General features: G+C 33.4%; 1 protein-coding gene and 1 long non-coding RNA gene across 2 annotated transcripts in view; both read right to left on the reverse strand.

The window, feature by feature from the left end:
- Eaat1 (Excitatory amino acid transporter 1) overlaps window positions 1–16,735 on the reverse strand; it is a 74,932-nt gene that overhangs the window by 27,823 nt on the left and 30,374 nt on the right. The window lies entirely within an intron of this gene.
- LOC143920386 (uncharacterized) lies at window positions 5,183–9,237 on the reverse strand. Its single transcript, XR_013261335.1, has 3 exons — window positions 7,942–9,237; window positions 6,147–6,292; window positions 5,183–5,787 (listed from the first exon to the last, which is right to left on the reverse strand). It is a non-coding gene; the product is annotated as an uncharacterized LOC143920386 (long non-coding RNA).

The raw sequence follows: 16,735 nt of genomic DNA on the forward strand, positions 1-16,735 counted from the left end.
TTATTAATCATTTTATACATCAGCATAAAAAAGTTTTAGTCCTATAGCATTTTTTTGACTATTTTTGTATTAAAAAATAACGACAAGCATCAACGTGCAAACGCACATAGGTAAGGCCAACAACAGGCGACTGCATGACTCAATAGCCATGCACCAAAAGCGACGAAAACAATAGCTTACGAATAATATAGCTGTTGTTTTGTTCTCTCGCATTGATTCATCGATCAACAAGAATATGCAAGCGAACAGTTAAATACATGACTTATCGCTTCCGCCTTTAAATCATACTTTGGAACGTAGAAATTTATAAATGTATTTTTTACGATGTACTCCTTTTCTAAATCATACAAAATCTATTAAAATAAATTCCTTGTAGTTAATTCTAGGAATATAAGATATATAGGGTGTATAGCTTTGAAAACAACGTTGTTATTAGGAAAAACGTAAAAATTGGGGCACTTGCATACCCCACTTCAGTGAGGGAGGGTTAATAACAAACTAGCCAGTAGATTCTATGACAGAATCACAATTAAACATACTAACACACTTGTGAAGAGTCTCGATGATTACAATAAAATGTCTAAACACTTCAGGTAGTCAACACAGATTACCTAAACACAATCTGATTTAGAGAGTCTGTCGTTAATATTATGTATAATATGTATTGTAAATAAGTTTTTCGAGTTTTTCGAGCTCTTTTTCCTATTATGCTGTACATTAACATTTGAATAATATAATACTGTGATTACTAACAAAAATAAAATAAAATTGTAAAATAGAAAATGATCAGGAGATCAATAGCTATAAAATAGATATAAGACGCATTGTGAACATACATAATTTAGTAATAATAAAAAGCATTTAAAAATCAAACTTTCAAAACCGAGCCACATTTTCAAACACGTGAAATCGTTGATTATTTTTTTTGCACATATTCTATTTCCGTAATAAATTTAAGACACACAAATACATAATACATGTGTTGAATAATATTTACGATTATGTTCACCTTGACACGATATCACAAGATATGTATTACACAATTCAACACGTTACCATCCAATTATAACACCACAAACGTGCATGCTTCGATCGATTCATTTGAATATAATGAACATAGTAATTGCACAGTTCTCTTATCGATCTTAACTTGTGTAATCTCTATGAAGTATAATATTATAAATAAAACGACTTTTCAAAACCATTGTAAAGTGCCGAGCACTCGTTTGAATAATTCAATTTTATTATTGTAAACTCGATACTCGATACGCACAAACAATGCAAAATTGAATATGTATTTTTATTTATTTTTAGCGGCTTGCATTATTGTTATGTTTATGTACGAGATATTATTCAAGTAATGTAGCAGGTCAGGCTAAGTAGACGGGTCAAGTTTAATGTGAAAGTTAGCGTGTTAATTTGCAGTATCAATTGAGACGAGTCTAAAGGCGAAAACACACTGAGTGGTACGTGGCACGTGTTTTTTTTAGATACTTTTAAACTTGCAAAAAAAAACGCAGCACCCTAAGCCCATATACATGGTACAGAGACCCAAAAATCACCCCCTGGAGTGTTGTAGGTGATACTTTATCCTTGTAGTAGTAAATAATTATTTATATTTAGGTCAAATATGTCCGGCAGTAAAAATGAAGAGATAAAGAGACGTGTGTTTTTGGACGAATGAATGTTGTTTTTAAATCAAAAATGCCACTCTGTCTGAAGAAAAAGATCTTCGGTCAATGCGTATGGATTTTTTGCCAGTGATGACGTATGGATGACAAATTCTAATGCACTTAAAGAAGTATGGAACGCTGTATGCTCGGCATAACGAGGTAAGAAAAGAAGCGGAACACAGTGGATGGAATAAAGAGACTGAAATGGCAATGGGCGGGCCACGTGGCTAGAAGAATGGACGAAAGGTGGGGAAAATAAGTGCTTAAATGGTACCCGAGAGAATGCAAAAGAGTAGATGTGTAGATGAAATTGGGAAAATGTGTGGAGATGGATGAGAGTTGCGCAAACCAGAGACGAGTGGAAGCGTGTCGGAGAGGCCTTCATCCAGCAGTGAATGGTGAAGTGAAGTGAACGTTGCTTGACAGTGATCGATAACGGTAAATCCCATATTTGAAGAAATGTAGGAGAAACTTGTCGGTTACATATGGATATATATGCATACACGTGTGACCTCCCAAATATGTATATGCATTCTGCATGTGCAACTACACCCAAATTCGTTTTGGGGAACACCCACTGTTTACATGCCAGGGACATGACGTCCCATACCACTCAGTGTGTTTTCGCCCTAACTGCTGACTCCGCGGGCAGTCTGCTTGCCGCATGTCGCGACTCACTTTATATAATATTTTATATTAAATATTTAAATACAATACAATTGACAAATTCGCACGTAAACTTTTTTTTTTATTGTAACCTCTAATTTTATACTGTTTTATTTTTCCTGCAGAAAAAAACTCATTTGAATAATTTATTTAGTCGATGTGTTCTTTTTGATTTAGCGATTGTATAATAGACAAAGTCGACATTGACAATGAATGTTAAATAAAAGAGCGTTAGCGCGTCTGTGTGTAAATTTACAAAACTCGTTTCACGTGTTTGAATAATTTTTTATTTCATTATACAATCGAGTTATACCACTTTTAGACAACCCTGCATTCGCTTGAGTGTGCATTTCTGTGCTGATAACAAGTCAAGATTGCATAGATTTAAAGCAAATATTATACAAATATTTACTACAGTAAAAGATACATCAACGAGTACATATATGTATGTAGTTTCATATATGTATGTACATATACATACATATATGAAACACACGAAAGTTCCTAGCTACGCTTGAATAAGAATTATTATTTCATTTATTTTTATTTTACACATATATTATATACCAGGAAGGCCTAACAAATAAACCTAATGCACCTCCCTAGCCAGAAGCATTGTTCATTTGAAATTTGTATTATTAATATTATATATAGTACAAGCTGGACCCGGCATGCGTTACAATGCCATAATAACGCATGCAATTCCCGTTCCCGTTCTCATTCTCATTCTCGTTCCCGTTCCCATTTGTCGGAAAAACGCAGGTATCGAACACATTTGAAATTATTGCGTTGCAATAACACTCATTCCCGTTTTTCCCGTTTCCGTTCCCGTTTTTTCCACATTAATCTTCCCGGACATGCATACAACAAATCCTGAATGTTCCATAGTAATCGGTTCAGTGGTTTAGGAGCCTATTCGAGACACACACAGACATTCATTTATATATATATATATATATATATATATATATATATATATATATATATATATATATATATATATATATATATATATAAATGAATGTCTGTGTGTGTCTCGAATAGGCTCCTAAACCACTGAACCGATTACTATGGAACATTCAGGATTTGTTTTATGCATGTCCGGGAAGATTAATGTGGAAAAAACGGGAACGGAAACGGGAAAAACGGGAAAAAATTGGCAACTTCACCCATTTTCTCGCAAGGTTTGAGTTTTCAGCAGCCTAGAATTTCGCTGAATTGTATAAAATGCTGCAAATTTACAAATTTGAAATTTATATATATATATATATATGTAGATATAGTATTTACATACTATATCTAAATATATATATATATATATATATATATATATATATATATATATATATATATATATATATATATATATATATATATATATATATATTTAGATATAGTATGTAAATACTATATCTACATATATATATATATATATAAATTTCAAATTTGTAAATTTGCAGCATTTTATACAATTCAGCGAAATTCTAGGCTGCTGAAAACTCAAGACTTGCGAGAAAATGGGTGAAGTTGCCAATTTGTTGAAACTGTTTCAACGAAAATTAGATAAATTGGCACAAATCCGAGGTCTGGCCAGCATAAATCAGTCAGATTTGAACTCGTGACCACTTTGTTCAAAGCATTATATGCTAAGCACTGGTTAATTATTATTATTATTAAAAAAAATTGTATGCGGCCAACTAAATAATTATAAATTTATTTAAAAAATCAACAAAAATTTCTGGAACATTAAAAAATATCACCTGCAGCGCATTATTTTTTTCTATATAAAAAAGAGCGTGACGGTGGTTGCTAAAAACATTGAAAAACATGGTTTAGAAAATTATTCGTTAATTCAAAATTCGAAAATTTTACGATGTACATATGTATGTATTATGCAATAATTATGCTATGATAAGTAATTACAAAAAAAAGGTTAACATTGACCTTATTACATATTAACAAACACAGTTCATATCGTACTAAGCTTTTAATGTTGCAGTGACAGTTTTAATTGTGTCAAAACATAAATCTTACTAATATGTACATAATAATAAAACATAAACACACATATTATGTATGAACATTAGACCTACAGAGGTTGAGATTGACAATTTCCAACGCGGCACCTAAACTCTTCAATGTTGACATTAATTTGTCACGCAACAGTTGTCATGTTGGAATGTTCCAAATTTGGAAAGACTGAATCAACCAGACATGTGGATGTTTGAAACCGAAGGTCAAAACCACGAGTAAATACCACAAACAACCCACATGTCGGTATACGTTGATTACAAAGCCACATGGATTGAGAAGAACTGGACCGGATTCGAGAACACGCTACTTTGACAGAATAAACACTATTCCAGCTTTGTATGAAATTCACAGAGTTCGTTCACACTGTTGTTAGTTGCATTTTTGTGAAAAAATCAACTTGACGTGCTCAGCTTCACCCAGGACAGTATTCAAAAAGTTCACATATCTATGCACCTTACAAAGAATAATCTATTAGTGGAGTAAATATAATCTACATATATATGAGAGCCTATAATGGAAATTTTATAAGATATTAGCTGAACCCAGCATACGTTGTAATGCCAGAATAAGGCATGCAATTCTCGTTCCCGTTCCCGTTCCTGTTCCCGTTCCCGTTCCCGATTCAAGTGATGGTTGGAGCTCAACGCGGTGGAGTAACGTCTCTTCAACGCCGTGTCGTCATAAACCAACCTGTTAACGTGGTTACCAACAAACACATTTCCTTGACTGCACAATGGCGCTTCATACTTTCGCGTCGGTAAAATCCGAATTACAAATATTATGAAGACATTTTTTCCCGCTTTTTTTTTCATAGTAATCTTGCCGGACATGCATACAACAAATCCTGAAAGTTCTATCGTAATCGGTTGAGTGGTTTAGGAGCCTATACGAGACAGACAGACAAACACACAAATGGACATTCAATTTTATACATATATACATACATACATATACATATGCAGATAGTGTGAAAAAGATAAAGTTATAGACGTTTGAACAATTAAAATCTGATAAACCACCTACCGGCATTTGGCAAAAAGTTAGCTGTCACCGTGTCCAAAATTTTATAATTTTTAAACATTTATATTTTTGATTTTTAAATGCTTTTTATTATTACGAAATTATGTTCACAATACATCTTATATCTTTTTAATGTATTTATATGAAGATTATATTTCACTATCGACTAAGCAGAAACAGTTGAAATCTCTATTGGGGGCCAAACCTTGCAAAATGGCACAGTTTCAAAGCGATCGGAAGAGTTTTGAGAGGATGTTTGTCTAAAAAAACAATGTGCAAAGTGAAACTCAGTAAAACCTTGTAAAAAAATTGAGTTAGAGATTTCTATGAAGCATCATGAAGCATCGTGAAGCAAATACTATTCTATACTTTCTTCCCTGGAAAATCTATCATACTGTTGCGTAGGGGTGGGTGGAGGATCCAAGTAAAAGGCCAACAGTCGTTTCACAGCATTTATTGATGATTCAGGAGATACACGCATTGCCAGTGCTAAGTCCAGAATGACATGATATCGCCAACGTACCGCCTTATAAGAGGTAGATCTCTCAGGACGTCTAATCTGTTTACCTACTGTATAGTCACATATTCGGATATGTATTCCCACGGTATGAGAAGTGCAATCATTGTTTCATGCACTTAGCTTGTCGCTTATCCTTAAAACCACTTACGCCGGTCACACGGTCTCTCAGGACGCTACCCGGCCTAATCCGATCGCAATTACTCGGCGGCTCTGTTTAGTATACGTTACAATACTTTACCTCCATTTAATTCCAGATGTAGATGGAATATTAAATATATAGGTATAAAAACATTAAATGCGCAAACACGCAGAATAGTACGGCACGGCGTGCATAGGTAGACTTCAGCTGTGAATGGGCGTGTATTATATTTTATCATATCTACAGTCCCATGACAGCGAATTACTAATACCATGCGGATTTTGCAAATTCTATGTTTAGAGCTATATATTGAAGAGTAGGTTCGTAAAATTAAAACAAAGATGTGTTTATAATGATTATACATAGTTTATTTACAATATTAATACAACATATATATATATTATTAATATTTTGTATGTCCACCCTTATTTCGGAGACACGATGCTATTCTTTTGGGCATACTCTCGATACAAGACGCAATGGTTGACTTTATCTCAGGATCTCCCTGCCACACAGAAATTATGTTTTGTTTTAGGATATTTTTATTGGTACATTGGAGCTTATTTAATTTCATTTTAAGGGTATGCCGGACATTTTCTTTAGGATTTAGATCGGGAGAATTACCGGGCCAGTGAAGGAGCGGTAAATTGTGGTTGGACATGATTTTTTTCACAATTTTGGCTTTATGGCAGGGTGCAAAAATATTGCATTAAGTGCAGGCGATCCCTTTTGTCAATTTTGTTTTGTATAGAGTGCAATAGGGTGTATCGCAATACCGTTATATATTGCGAAGCATTCATCATCCCTTCTACAAAATACAATGGCCCCCGACCTTCCGCTCTAATTGAGCCCCAAATCATGAGTGACAGCGGGTGTTTCACATTTTTTATGACACAGGACTCATTATACCGCTTGCCGACTCGCCTACGTACGTATTGGTGAGTCGGTGTCATCAATTGAATTGACGACTCGTCAGAGAAGTGAACCTTAAAAATGTTAAAAACATCGATTAATTCAATTCATTCAAAAAAAATTAGACAAATAATTTAATTTCAATTAAATTACCCCTTTCCAATCGTCGAGGGTGAAGTGGCGATGCTCATTAGCCAAATTGAGCCTGGCTTTCTTCATTTTTGGCGTCAAAAGCGTTTTTTTAAGTAGTTGTCTGCCATTCATCCCCGCGTCTGCGAAACGGCGTTGTATTGTCCGAGTCGATATTTCGGTTCCGCTCCCGTAAATTTGTCTGGATTTTTTTATTTGTGGCAAACCGATCCTTCTCAACAGTATTTATAATATATCGATCGACTCGAGGACCGTATTTTCGAGTGCCACAACAATTCTTACGCTTGGTGACCGTAGGATTTTCACCTCTTTTTAGTTGGGTGCTAATTTTATGCACACTGAAAACTCTAACCCCCTAATCTTTAGCAATATATCGTATAGAATACTTCCCAGTATTTAATAATGTGGAAATATTGGCGATTTTCTCCATAGATAAATCTTTATTTCTTCCCATCTAAAAAGGAAAGGGGTTTTTTTCACAAGCAATTTAAACAAATAATTAAGTCACATTTAAAAAATTTAAACACTTTAACTTACTTCAATGATATCGATAATATACAGGAAAGCAAAAATCTCTTCAAAACTAACTTTTCTCCCAGTGAAAGCACACGTCTACACCAAACGAATTTCAAAGCCAAACTGTGTATTTGCACTTGTTCGGTTTTTCAACTATTTGTATAAACACTACTCATCCTATCCTTCTCTAAATACATAGAATAGGATACAATGAATGGTCTACAAAAAAAACCAACCCAAAATGTTACTTAAGACGGCGCAGGTACACAAAATAGGGTAAATACGCGGGTGTTAGTAATTCGTTGTCATACGACTGTACAAGTTTCTTCTAAATTTCTTCAAATATGGAAATCACCGTTATCGATCACTGTAAAGTCAAACCTATGTCAATACAATTAATATACTTATGTATATATCACCGAAAATACTCCAGTACGTTATTTCACATGTACAAAACCATAATAAAATAAAACACGCGCCAAGTACGACTCTGTGTGTCTGCGCCCTATTAATTAGCTACTGGGAGATCTTGGATTCAAACCCAGTCCACAATTAACAAAATGTATTCAATTTTAACAATATCAAGTATTTAAATATATGCTTCAATAAAATACAAATCTATTATGAGTGTTGTACAAAGGTACTAGTGTTATGCCTGTTGATATTTCAACACGTGGTTTTGGAAAATAATTGATACATGAACATCACACGAGGCTATTGCCGCTAGCAGTTTCATCATGCATAGCCCTTGCGGTCAATTCGTATCACCTCTTCACTCTAACCCCGCCCTGTCCCTTCATTTTCATCCCCGCACGCTCGCCCAGTCACCCACATATAAATGAGCATATGTATGTGTGTACTTTCTCCAGTATTCTGGTGAACTTTTGATAATTGTTATATTTATTTTTCGAAATCTCCATACTTGTCTATAAAAAAAAAACATACACCCATTCCATTTTTATGTACGTACATATATATTGTATACAGTGAGCCATACATATGTATCTATGCATTGCGGAAGCCCCTCGTGTCGCCATGGTAAAAATGAAAATACGCAAAGATGAAAATTCGTTAGAAAGAAAAATAAAAATAATACCTTTATATAAAATCGATACACAGAGTCTTACATATAAGCGGATTTCGTTTCCAATTTATATTTGTGTGTGTCTCGTGTCGATAGGGAACACAAGGGCGAGATATGTATGTAGGGATGAGTAGGAAGTATCCATGGCATTCGACTTGCCAAACAATAGTTTTGCAAAGCACGTTCGATCTCGAACAGAATCTGATGACAGGCTCGAAAATGATGCGTCTTTATCTCTTTTGAAAATATGTACTCAAACATATTGGAAAAGTTCGTCACAAAAGCATTAGCATTTCGATTAAATGACGAATTCAATATAAGAACTTTCTAAAACCAAGAAAAATTCGCTAAAGTTACATAGAATCAAATGTAATTATAGATTTATAAATATAATCGAGAGACAGATGAGACTTGAAGGTCCAATAACAATAAAAAATGACGAAAATTCAGTTTTTTGTATATTGCTGTTGTTGAGTAATCCGTTTGATGAATATGATTAGAGAGACCATATTTCTCAGGACTCAAAACGAGACGCTCTGCAATATAATTGTCCCCCAACATTTATAAAAAATAGGTCCAAATTTATTCCTCAAATGACCATTAATACTATAAAGAAATTATAATTTTTTTCAGAGTATAATTTCTGATGTTAATGCGCCGCAGGCTGCTTTTTTATAATTAATAAAAAAAATAATTGTAATAAATTTTTACAGAAATTCATATATAATTATGAACTCAACAGGATTACTCAGGATTTTAAAAGTATTTCAGGTAGGAATGCAAATGAAAAATTAGCAAATAAAATAGCTATAAATATTCCAAAAAGATATTCTCGGTTTCTTTTAATTGCAAAAATTATGTGCAACTGAAAATTTTGATTTCTTTCATTTTCATTTCTCTATTGATGAGTTATGTACATACATATATATGATTTTTGCCAGAACGTACATTTCATTAAATGAAGAGAATGAAACAAGATAAAAATTAAATATAATATATAATTTCGAAAGAGACTTTTTATGTTAGTTTGTAAGTATTTTTGGTTGGGAACATCGAAAATAAAACGAAGTTTCTATGACGACGATTCGATATATATTTTTGTCGATTCAAATAAATTTAATAAAAGAACAAATAAATATTTACTATTAAATTCGCCATAATTAAGCAGTTTATATTACAAATACTGAGAGAAGCTGGCTAAAACAACTAGTATAATATAATGTTTATTTTACAGTTATTCAAAAATAATTTTGATGAAAGTAATAATTAATAGTACAGGCTGATTTTTTTTTCATAAAAAATCAATATATTGTATGTCAATGTGTATTTATAAATTAATATTTGTTTTCGGAAACAAAATGATTAGGAAAAACAAGGGAAAATATGGAAATTAATGTATTATAAAATTCTTCGGTGCATCAAAAACGGGACAAACCAAAAAAATTTACGAAAACGATAGAACAAAAGCAAACACGTATATACGGGACTGTCCCGGCCAAAACGGGACACATGATCACCCTAAATATCTATAATCGTCGTAGTGTCACCCTAGATATCGAGACTTTTCTATAATGAAAAATTCATATCCTTTTTTATTATATAACATTGAAACGTTAATTTAAAATGTCATAAATTTTATTTTTAATGCGACTACTATTTTGATAAACATGTTATTTAAAAAACGGATCAAAAAATTTTTACAATATTTTATAGTGTATGTAAAATTTGAATAAATAAAAAAGTCCATTGGAAACTCTTCACATTATTCATATTCAAAAAATATAAAAAAACTTCCATAAATATGTATGTTTTTTTTTTTTTAATTAATAATAACTGAATTTTTTAATACATATGTATGTATGTATTTCATAACATATAAAATAAAATAGTAATTCAAAGTAATTTTTAGTATTGAATCCTCCCTTTTTCCATTTTGATTTGATATGTAATTGGAAACTGCTATTTAAAATATTTCATATTTTTAATCAAATATTGAAAAGCAATCATTTTAAATAGAAAATAGCTAATTTGAATTTAAAAAAAGATTTTCGACATTCAATTTTACCTGTTTTACGATCAGAATTCTTACAAGTTAATCAAAATCAAAATCAATACAGCAAACATAAAAAGTACACACTCCATTAGAAATTCTACTGATTAACCGTTTAACCGCAAAGTAATCATCTCAACTGCAATAAAAGAAGCGTTCAGCATCCAAACAAGCTACCAAAAATCGATACAAAACATTTATCTAAACTTACATAAATAAAAGCAGTATATATGAATATGTATGGGTATTTTATCTGCTTAACCACTTATACACACGTATACTATCCATGATTTATAACGACTTAACAATCTATCAATGGCGCCAGTTAGTTCTTTACATACAAAACAACATGGATCAAGGTGATCAACTTCTCCCAAGACACATTTGTAAAGTATCGACATTAAACAGTGGGCGGGAAGGTAATCCAGCTACACGACTTCCAAAATAAGAAGTAAATACGGAACATAAAATAATTCATAATAGTATGTATGTATGTATCGAACCTTTGAATTGGACTGATCTCGTGGTATACTAATGAGACGTGATCTTCAAGTCCTTTAGCGGCGATGTTTGGACTTTGGAAATGAACGTTGGCCTTGCTTGGTTGCATCATTTGAACACACCCAAGAAACCTATCAAGTGCTTCGTTCGAGTCAAACGTTGTGGCTTTCCAAGTCAAGGACGAGTTTATCCAATTATGCAATACGCAGGAAATGGTTAAGAACGTTTGAATTTAAGCTACAGTTCAGTTTAAAGGCTTTCGAGTTTAAAAAATCATTATCTCGTGGCTTTATCGAATCATTGTTCTTATAGATGGCATATGTACATATTTTATTTTATTTTACATAGATATATAATAGGAAGGCTTGACAGGAAGACCCCAATGCGCCTTTCTAGACAATTAATTACAAACAATGCAGAATTCTTATTACATAAATAACTGAATTTCAAGAGGCTAACGAACACGAAATTAACAATTAATTAATTAATTAATCCATTGCGACATCTATGGATTTAGACTTGTACATAATTTTTTACAAATTGTACATACATTAAATACAAAAGATTTGTGACAGCTAGTAGGATGATTTTTCTTTTGCCAATTTTGAAGAACCGTTTCAACAACGATCAGATAAAATTCGCAAACTCTGATAAGAAACGATCGACTTGAAGTCACAACTATCCAAGTCTAACCAGCAGTATTAAAGATTAACCGGGGATCGAACCCAATAATCTCTTGGTGCTAAACATAAACGCAACCACTGAGCCATACTTCTGGCTATTAGGCTATTAGTCCAATTTTCAGTTCCAAAAACACTATTTCTGTTATGACTTAATTCACAAATTGTTATTACTTATTTTAATCTGATATGTCCAAAATCTCAGAAATCAGAATATAACGTCTCATATGTGCATATATAGTACATAGATGTAGGTTTGTTCAAAGTGAATAATCATCATGGAAATTTCAGTCCCATTCAAGGCCTTCGCAATGATAGTGTAACGTAGGAACATGACAGAGAGTATCCACTGTCTAAGTGCATTCGTGGGTGAACAATAAATACCCCAGATTAGGCTAACGCGACTCAGTAAGTGCCCGAACAAAGGATACGCTAGAGTTCTTACATAATAGAGTTCGCACAAATATGTTGACAACGGCTCCTATATCTAGGGCTATATATCTGCTCAACCGGATTTCTGGTGAAATTGACCTCTTCAATATAAAATATACTAATCTGGTTGAGTGGTTGTTGAGGAATGCCAGTGGTTGATTTTGCCTATTAAATATGAATGATTGTTATTACTTTATCTATGTTTTTTTTTTATGATTTTATGATTTTAATGATGTTGTGTCAATATTGTTATTTTTATAAGTTATTATTACTGTTATGATGTTATTTTTACTGAATGACCGGCCACAGTGACGCGTTGGAGATCTCTGTAATGTCACTTTGGCTAATATGTTAAATAAATAAATAAATAAATAAATAACAATAGACTCACCACGGTAGACCTTTACGTGCGTAGACAATAGATACATAAATGGATCGGGGAAGCTGCGGTGGGCAACTTGTCCTTTATAAGGAGGTACACACAGTAGATTAGATTATTCTGGAGTGAGAGGTGTTTTCATGTGGACCTCCGGAATCGCTGGAGTTCTCACAGATCTGGGTAAGTGCTTTCGTAAACAATAGAATCGCCAGGGTAGACCTACGTGCCTACGTGCCTAAACAATACAAAGTAGCCTAGACAAAGTGCCTAGACACGTCAACGGATCGGAGATGCTATGCTGGGCAACTTGTCCTTTATAAGGAGGTACACACGGTAGATCAAGTATTCTGAAACGAGTGGTGATCTCGTGTGGACCTCCTGAATCGTTGAATAAATGCTGTGAAGCGACTTTGGCCTTCCATTTTGATCCTGAATCCACCCCTACGCAACAATAGTAACAAGCAGACCATTTGATATTACATTAACAAAAGTCAATTTTCAAAATAGCTACATATATGTACATTTAAAAAAATATTTAAGCATGTATACTGAAGCGATGTGGCGTCAATCAGCCAGATGTCGTTCACTATGCACGCTCTAACATCAATTTGATTTTTCTCAATATGTACACAGCATATTATGTAAATAGCAATTGCTACACAGCGTCGTTCAGAATCTTAAGATCTTAAACTAAATTATATAAACAACCTTCAAAGTACAGGATGTGTATCACACGTTGGCGTCGTATTTTACGTGTGATTATTTCTAAATCACAAATTAATTCAACTCTGGTGTGATAATGGGTCAAAACGAAATTTTTATAGTGAGGTTAGATTTTATCGCCATATGTACATACATATATAAACTCGTTTTATAATGCGTTGACCGCTTTTTGGCTACAATATTTATGCACACATTAAATTGAACAATTCCCTTTAGTAAAAAAAAAAAAATTCGCATAATACACATTCTATTATATCAAAATTTAAATTTTCAACACAAGAGTTTGATTGTTATTCAACAAGTATATATATGTACATAATTGTATAATAGATGACTCATTATGTGCGATTTGTTCGTGCCAAATCAACGAATGATAAAATTAAATTTCACAAAGCCATAATCTAGTGACACGTACAATGTGTACATTTAAATATGTAAATACATTCGAATCCATCAGACAATACATTCGTTTATTGAATATACGCGAATCGAATTCCAAATTGCGCTTTGTGCTATTTTTATTGCAATTTAGTTACGCACATTTGCATATATTATATTATACAAATCAACCGAGGAACTTTACATCATAATTAATCGTTAAAAATATATATCTGATTCGATGCAAGGAATGCTGTCATGTTAATTTGCATTCGAGTTGATTTTAAAAGGTCTGTGTTACAATATAGCACAGCAGCTCGCGTAAACGACAGTTTCTGTTCATACTTATACAGCAACGCACGTTTCAACACGTTTAAACAAGTTTTGGCCGAGTGCAAGGCAAAATCAGCTTACATATACAGTCTTATCTTCCAGTCAATATTGTCACAATATGAAATTTCCGATAATATTCATAAGCGCAAGCGTCGTCGATAGTAAGCGTGCACTCGCTACTATGACGTCACGTTGTGCGTGAATATCTCCACCGTGGGCAAAGAAAACCGGGTTTGCTTGATACGGCGACTTGTACTGCTGTATGGTATGAATAGATTTTGTCGGCTACTGCTATTACTTGCTGTTACGTCTACGCCACGTTAGACGAATATGTACCAAATAGACCTTAATTAGTATTTCGGTGATTAAAAAAAAACATATGTATATATGTATGGTGTCTATTTAAAATCTATCTAAAAATATAAATGTATATAAATATTTATTTATATTTTTAGACTAATGTGAATCTATGTATGTAATTCATTTTGAGCAAACATAAATGTAATTTTAGTGTTGATTAGTATTGTTACTGTTGACGTATGGCAAAGGATTTTAACCGTTTTAAAGCATTTTACTAATGGTCTATTTAAAGTTGCACTATTCCTTAAGAAGTACATATATCTTTATACATATATTTCCATACATTTCAATTAATTCCAAATCAATTTTTTTCCCAAAAACAAATATTATTATATAAATATACATTTGCACACAATACATCTATTTTAACATATCATTTAAATTCTTTGTTACATTTTTCTGTAAAAAAAATCACTTTGTGCTATTATTTTCATCATAATTACCTTTAAATGAATAATAAAAAAAAAAACAATTTTATATTATATTGAGTTCTGGTAAAAATTATGAAACTTAACAAAAGAAGAAATCAAAATTTACATTCTGAAAAAAATATAATTCCTGTACTATATTGGTTATTTGAGGAAAAATAATAAAGCAATTAGACGTGCATCACATTTTCTTATATACAAATGTATACATTTCTATGTATACATTTGTATATAAGAAAATCCCCTCTGGGGGGGGGGAATATTTTGCGGTACGTTCAGTTTTGAGTACTGGGAAATAAGCTATGCTATGCTATGGATATTTTCTTCTCCAAACTTATAAATCTGATAAAAATCTTTGATCCGTAATTCTATTATAATGTCTAAAAAATGATTCCACATTACAACAGTGAGCTAACTACGAACTAAATGTTACAAAAAAAGGGTATTAAATACCATTTGCATATTGTTACATACATTTTATCATTGGTGTCAACCGGTAAACAACCATTAGTGCATTTTAATGAAAGAACATTGAACGCATCGCATGTCGCGAACAATCTGCATACACTATCTCCCACATCTGAACCGCAAAACAAAAACAAAACAAAGGCAACACATAACAAAAACGAAAAAAAAAAACCACATCGACCGGCACTGGGAGCAAACGGGTCAAGAACACAGATACACACCACCGTAACCAAATACTGGTATACATACAATCCAAAATGCAAATCGTAATTGAGTACTATTTTACCCACACTGAGATACACAGAACCGCTATTTCCTTTTGTTTCGACTTCAGCCTACTACGAGCGAAACGTATCGTGAGAATAAGCATACATACGTGTGTGATCAAAAAGTTTGGCGAGTGCATACACTAGCCACAATGCACGAAAATAGTAAATCTGTCATACTACAAGATAATATTTCAAGCCCAGAAGAGTGGATGTATAAATTATTAAGTTGGCAAGTGTGTGTGTAAGTTCATATAGTTCAAAACGCTAAGCGAGTCTAAGGGCCGGGCCGCACCGCTCAACTCGCGAACAACTTGGTTGAGGACGACCAGACCAATGCATGCAGGTAGATGGGACATGCCACACCCGTCAACTTGTTTGTCGCCCACATTTCCGTACATTTTTTCGTGTCGCACAACTTGTCGGCCGACAAAGTTGTTCGGTGCGGCCCGGCCCTAAGGGCGAAAACACACTGAGCGGAGTGTTCCCCCAACTGAATTCGGTTGTAGTTGCACGTGCAGAATGCATATGTTTATGTAACCGACAAGTTTCTCCTACATTTCTTGAAATATGGGATTTGCCGTTATCGATCACTGTCAAGCAAGGTTAAATCATCATCATCATCATCTACAGCCATTCACCATCCACTGCTACATGAAGGCCTCTCCGACATGCTTCCACTCGTCTCTGTTTTTCGCAACTCTTATCCATCTCATCCCACACATTTTCCTAATTTCATCTACCCATCTTCCCTGCGTTCTTCCTTTTACCCTTTTGCATTCTCTCGGGTACCATTCAAGCACTTATTTTCCCCACCTTTTGTCCATTCTTCTAGCCACGTGGCCCACCCATTGCCAATTCAGTCTCTTTATTCCATCCACTATATCCACTACCCTTATCGTAATACTCACGTGTTTCGCTTCTTGTCTTTCCACTTTATGCCAAGAATGTTACATGTTTAAAAGAATCTAAAAAAAAAAACAGGTACCACGTCCCACTCAGTGTGTTTTCGCCCTAATTGTA

This window comes from Arctopsyche grandis, chromosome 12 (genome assembly GCF_051622035.1).
Source record: "Arctopsyche grandis isolate Sample6627 chromosome 12, ASM5162203v2, whole genome shotgun sequence".
NCBI classification, from domain to species: Eukaryota; Metazoa; Arthropoda; class Insecta; order Trichoptera; family Hydropsychidae; genus Arctopsyche; species Arctopsyche grandis.